Genomic DNA, 6,000 nt, shown 5'->3' on the forward strand with positions numbered 1-6,000 from the left:
CAGATGAGGTTTATTGAGTTAGGCCAGAGTCTCAGACCAGCACCTTAGGAAAATAGCTTTTTCGGCTGAGTAGAGGATGGACTGAAGTTGAGAGAGACTCCATGGCAGAGAAACGAGAGCAGGTTATTGCAGGGTGGAGGGTGATGAGAGTGCATGAGAGTGGTGGCAGTAAAGAGGGCAGACGTGAGAGATGTTAGGAAGGTAAATCAACAGGCGTTGGCCACAGAATGGATATAGGGAGGGTGGGAGTGAGCAGGAGTCAAGGACAACCACCTAGGATAGGTGTCTCCTAGTTTCTTTTATTCAGGTACTGAAAGATTAATCTGGCTTTCAAAATGAGGGAATTGTATTTAATGATTTTTATTCGCTATCTAGTGTTTATTGAAAAGGAATGTTCATTGAATGCAGAAGGAACATTCAGATGTTGTAGGTTTTAAGAAACCATACCAATTAAGTTATTACAGGTTTACATTAAGAAAACTTTAATAGTTTTCAAAATAGCTTGATATTATGTATACCACATTCTTTTATTCAGTCAGAAAATTGATAGGCTTTGCAATTTTTTAGATAAGTTTCTCCCTGTATTCGTATTTTATTTGTAATTTGAGTAGTAATTGTCTGATTTAAAGCATGGTGCCTTGAACATAAACACTTAATATGTTTGTTCAGTTGAGTTGAATGAAAAATCAGTATAGTGCTTTTAATAGTTGTAGGGGCATACACTTTATATAGTCTTAAATTCACTCTGTCCTTCTATTTCTACTTCTTTCCCCCCCTGCCCCCTCCTTATCTTCTTGAGGTCGTTTGAAACATGACAGCCCTGACCAGACTGCTCTCTTTTTTGTTATAGTTGCTTCTCATGCCCATTACTTCCTCTCTCCGGCTGTCTTATTCAGGTCACTTGCCTTCATGAATCTATTCTCTGTTCCTTTTTCCGGTTTACCTGTAGTGTTTCTCTGCTTACTACCTTTCTGGTGTCTATTTTATTTGTTAGTTTGCAGTGATGTATTTTCTCTTGAACTTTTATTGACTGTGGACACTTGTTCCATAATCCAGATAAACCAGGATCATAAATTATGAGCTGGACCTCTTAAAAATAATCTAGTCTGAAGTTCTCATTTTACAGATGAGCAAACAAACTTAATGAGATAAAGTGACCTGCCTGTGGTCATACAACTAGTAAATACTAAAGCTGGGATTTGGGCTTGCCTCCTTTTGACTCTAAATCAGTCAACAAATTCTTTTTACTAAGTACTTAGTACATGCTAAGTAGTGAGGATACAAAAAAAGGCAAAAACCTGATCGCTCTCCTCAAGGAGCACAGTGTTCTAACTGGACAGACAAAATGCAAATAATTATGAACGCACAGGAAAATGCAGTGTAAATGAAAGATAATATTAGAAGGGAGGGCAGAAGTGGGAGGTGGGGAGGAAGCTGGGAAAGGCCCTCCTCTGGAAGCTGAGATTTGAGCTGAAGTGCTTTCTGTTTCATTAGGCTAGCTCTCATAGATTATATTTCCTGATTCTTTCTTTCCTAGCTATATTAGTGTTTCTAAAAAGAATTTTGGTAATATTGGCATAAATTCATTCTTGTTAATCCTGCCACCTAGTGGCAGCATCAACACAGACATCCCTATGGAAATGTATTCCCTGAGGGATGTGCTCCCAAACTTCCAAACATTCAGACACAAACACCCTTTCACAGAGATAGACTTAGAGCCACCATCAGGAACATAAATGACCCCAGGTTTTTCCCCAGAGATACACTTACAAAGACTGTAGAGATGTAGGCATACCCACAGAGGGAGACGCACCAAGAGAAAAGGGAAACGGATACATCCTTGGAAAGCAGAATGTAAAAAATCAGATACTGTGGGTTTTAATCCTCTGTTCTATCACATCTTTCTTGTGTGAAATTGGGCAAATTATTTAATCTTTCGGATTCCATATTCCCTTCTGTGAACTGAGAAGGTTGAAGTGCAATAAAAAACTTCTTATGTAACTCTTAAAATTAAGTTTCCGCTGGCTCTAAATCTATGATCCTATGATTCAGAGGCAACTTAGCTGTTATATATGGGTAGATGATCCCAGTGTAGCAAATAGAACATTACACAGAATGGTTGTATTTAATAGCTATGTTCCTGTCCTAGGAGAGAGACAGTATGATAGAGTGCCAAAGTGTCAGACATGCTGCATGCCTGCAGCCTGCTATGCTCCCAAGTGTGACCTGAATCAGAAAAAAAGTGTAATTGGGAACTATTCAACAGAATAAATAAAAATATACTAAAGCATACATAACAGACATTTTAAAACGAAGTCGGTATATGAATTGCAGCGATCCTTGTGTCTGATTAGTGATCCTCATTTCTGTTTTAGTCTGACACCACTGGCATATTGGATAGAGGGAGCTACATCAAAGTTGAACAGAGCTGGCTTTAAGGCCTGCCTTTGACATGTATTAACTGTGGGAAGCTTGATGGTCACTTAAGCTCTCAGTGCCCTGAGTAACTGTCTAAGACCAAGACAAGAAATAGGTATGCATTGCGAAGGGAAGTTCCTCACTTGGAACTACTCTAATGAAATAACAGGTCTGGTTTTCTCCAAAAGCAGGGGTACCTGATAACAGTGCTTTCTTATATGAATTACAATTCTCTGAGCAGTGTATGCAAGTGCTTTGATTACTACCCAATCCATATAATGGAACATGTCTCATAGCAAATATATTCTGAGTGCTCTTTGTGTTATATGTAGTATAGGGAAGAACCCAAACCTGTGAATCTTTTTTTTTTTCCTGCTAGGCAGTTGGGTTTAAGTGACTTGCCCATGGTCACACAGCTAGTGTCAGGTGTCTGGTTTGAGATCAGATTTGAACTCAGGTCCTCCTGACTCCAGCACCAGTGCCCTATCCACTGCACCACCTAGCTGCCCCTGTGAATAATTTTTTTAAACAATCTATCTGATTATCAAGTAGCAACTACTTTTCAGTTCCTTTCATGCCTCCCTTAAATATTCCTTCCTACCTTAAATATTTCCAGTTTTTAGAACTTACTTGGTCTAACTTGAAATAAAACAATAAACATACAGCAAAATATTCAGTAACTAAGAGGAAGAAAGTGTTGTGGTGTACATATCCTCCCTAAATCTTCCACAGAATCCGCATGCCTGAAGGACTTTCTCTAGATCTCTTAACTGTGTGTGTATCAGGGGAGCAGAGAGTTTTTTGATCTATTATCCTACACTTTCATATATAGTGACCCACTTCCTCCTTTGGTTACGTCTTGGACAGTATTCATTGTGATGCTTTTGCTGTGCAATGTTGGTTATATGTAGTATTGCAGATTACTCAAATCTAATATGTAGAATCTATCATCTTAATTTTTTTTTGGAGACTGGTATTTGAAAGGCATGTGAAATACATAATTCCTAAAGTGCTGCACTTGGAATCAGAAAGTCCTGGGTTTGTATCCTACTGACATGACGTGGGCAAAACACCTCAGTTTTTTATCTGTAACAGTGGGGTAATAACTACCTGTAGTGCTTATATCAATGTGCAAATTAATGGGTAAAAAGTAAAATAATTAAATTTATTGACTTACTAACTAACCCTTGTAACTTCTGCATCTTTAAAAAACTGAAAATATTTACTGTGTCTTTTTACTACAGTCATTTGTTTTATACAATTTGACATTGAGTTCACAAGATTTTGAGACATTTCTTGTAGCCTGAAACCACATACATGGTACATATTAAATGAAACTTTGATTAATAGTACATTTCCCCAAATATAGTCTTGATTATAGCCCAGAGGTTTTCAGTGGTTTTTAAATCAGGTGAATTCCCAAGCCCTTTGAAGTATGTTTAGCTCCATTTCATGAATAAATTTGTTAATTTTTTGTTACTTGTGGCGTGGTATGAGGTTGTATTGCAGTATTCCATCTCCTTTTGGAAATTTATATTATTCTGTAACAATTCTCAGTGTATCAGTATATTTATCAAAGTTCATTGTTCCCTCAATGGGGCAAGACCACTAGAAATAAACAAATATCCCAAATATGTTTTGGGGATGGATATTTTACATTCTAAGGAGGATGCCCAGATCTTATAGGTTTACCTGGACTTCTGACAGGTGTTTAGATGTAGTATTGAATGAGAAAGTAAGTTTAATTAGTGAAAACCATGATTTTCTAGTCTTTGATACTTTTTTTTTTTTGATTCTTCATGGCAGTTAGTAGCAGCTGTTATTTTACTGGTCTTGTTATATTTTCAGTTTCAAGAAGCCTTTGCTTCATTGTAGAAGAATAACAGCCTGTCCAGCTGCCCCATCTTTCTAAAGATCTTTGCTCATTTTCTGAGGATTAATTAGGCTACTTTGTTGCAAGAGTTTGTTAGAACTTAACACTTTTTTTTTTCATTTTTGATGGCACTTTACCTTGTGCTTTGGTCTGACTGATCTTGTTTCATTGTGGACTTTAATTATGCTTGATACACTTGACTTTCCAAACCAGTAGTAAGGTGCCTTGCATGTAGTAAATGCTTCATAAATGCTTGTCGATTTGACCAGTAACTGCTGCAGTATCTCTTAACAGTCACTGTCATGTACTCTTTAAGATTTACAACTTAACACATCCAAAAGCAATAATAGAACACATGTATGGTGGGAAATCTAGCATTCAACTGATAGATTAGTAACTAAAGGTTGGGAAACATGTTCAATCTGGTTTCATCTGGTTATGGTCAGACATTCTGAGTCAACCTAATGTCAGTAGAAACACACATGCCCATTGCTGAGATAAAATAAAACCATTTCAAAGTTATTGTTTGTCCCAAGTAATTCATACACCCTTGTATGTACCTGAGAATGTTGTATTGAGGCTTAGATGGGCTATGATAATGTATATTAAACACTTTACAAACTTTAAAGCCCAGTAAGAATGCCGGTTATTATTTATACCACATCACTAGGGGAATATTGATGTTAAAAAGATGAACCTTGGGGTTATGAAAAGAACTACAGAATTTCCTAGAGACACCTCAATCCATTGTTTTCAACTGTGGATCCACTTAATTGTGCATGTGCAGTCCCTGTCAAAGATATGTGTATTGATGGATCAACTCTATGGGCTGTCCACTCAACTGCTCATCGTGGTCCAAATAACACATATTTTTCCCCCCACTTGATTTTTCCTGTGTGGATTGTTAGATAAAATGTAGGAATCATTATTGATCTCATTTAGGAGGTTTTGCAGTGTTTGGCCTTTGGAGTAGTCAGGATAATAGCATCTGCAAACAAGCATTTGGAGGACCTCACCATTACTGAAAATCTCTCTTTGATGTGCTGATTATTATTCATGAGAGTAATACTATAGACTATTTTGCAATATCATTTATTTACCATAGTACCATTTAATACCATAGTGTTGCAAATACCTTCTCCCTGTTTCTAAGTACTTATAATCAGAAGGTCTTTAAAGAAAGTTAGTCTTTAAGTAATTGTGTATGTTTTTAACAAAATTATATATGTTAGCTTGTTGGAGGAAAGCCTTTTGCTTTACTGAACTTTTTAATTTACAGGCATAATGAGGGTCTTGTATTATCTGCACTTTTCCATTGAAATGTATGTCTGTAATGATGTAATATGCCATAAGATCATTATTTGTAAAAGCTCACTTCTTCCTTCTCATACCTTCATGAAAGATGTCTTCAGTACAGGTGTAGATGTAGAGATGATCAAGTAGGGCCAGTTGTTATGTTGATAACCTCATGGTTGCATTTTTATGTATTAATGGGGTCTGTGATTTTTTTTTCCCCCTTAGCCATTTGGTATCCTTTCTTTCAGATATCTTGAGAATCAATATCTAAAATATCCTCAAATTTGTGTCTGATCTAGTATGTGTGTTTGGTCTAGTCTAGTAGTCCTTCCTGTCTTTGTCATCTTCAGGGTCATTTCTACTCCCTGATGCACCACATTGGGCACTATTATATAGGTCCATTGCTACAGAAA

The sequence above is a fragment of the Phascolarctos cinereus genome, unplaced genomic scaffold (assembly GCF_003287225.1).
Source record: "Phascolarctos cinereus isolate Bilbo 61053 unplaced genomic scaffold, phaCin_HiC Scaffold_2;HRSCAF=192, whole genome shotgun sequence".
Taxonomy (NCBI): domain Eukaryota; kingdom Metazoa; phylum Chordata; class Mammalia; order Diprotodontia; family Phascolarctidae; genus Phascolarctos; species Phascolarctos cinereus.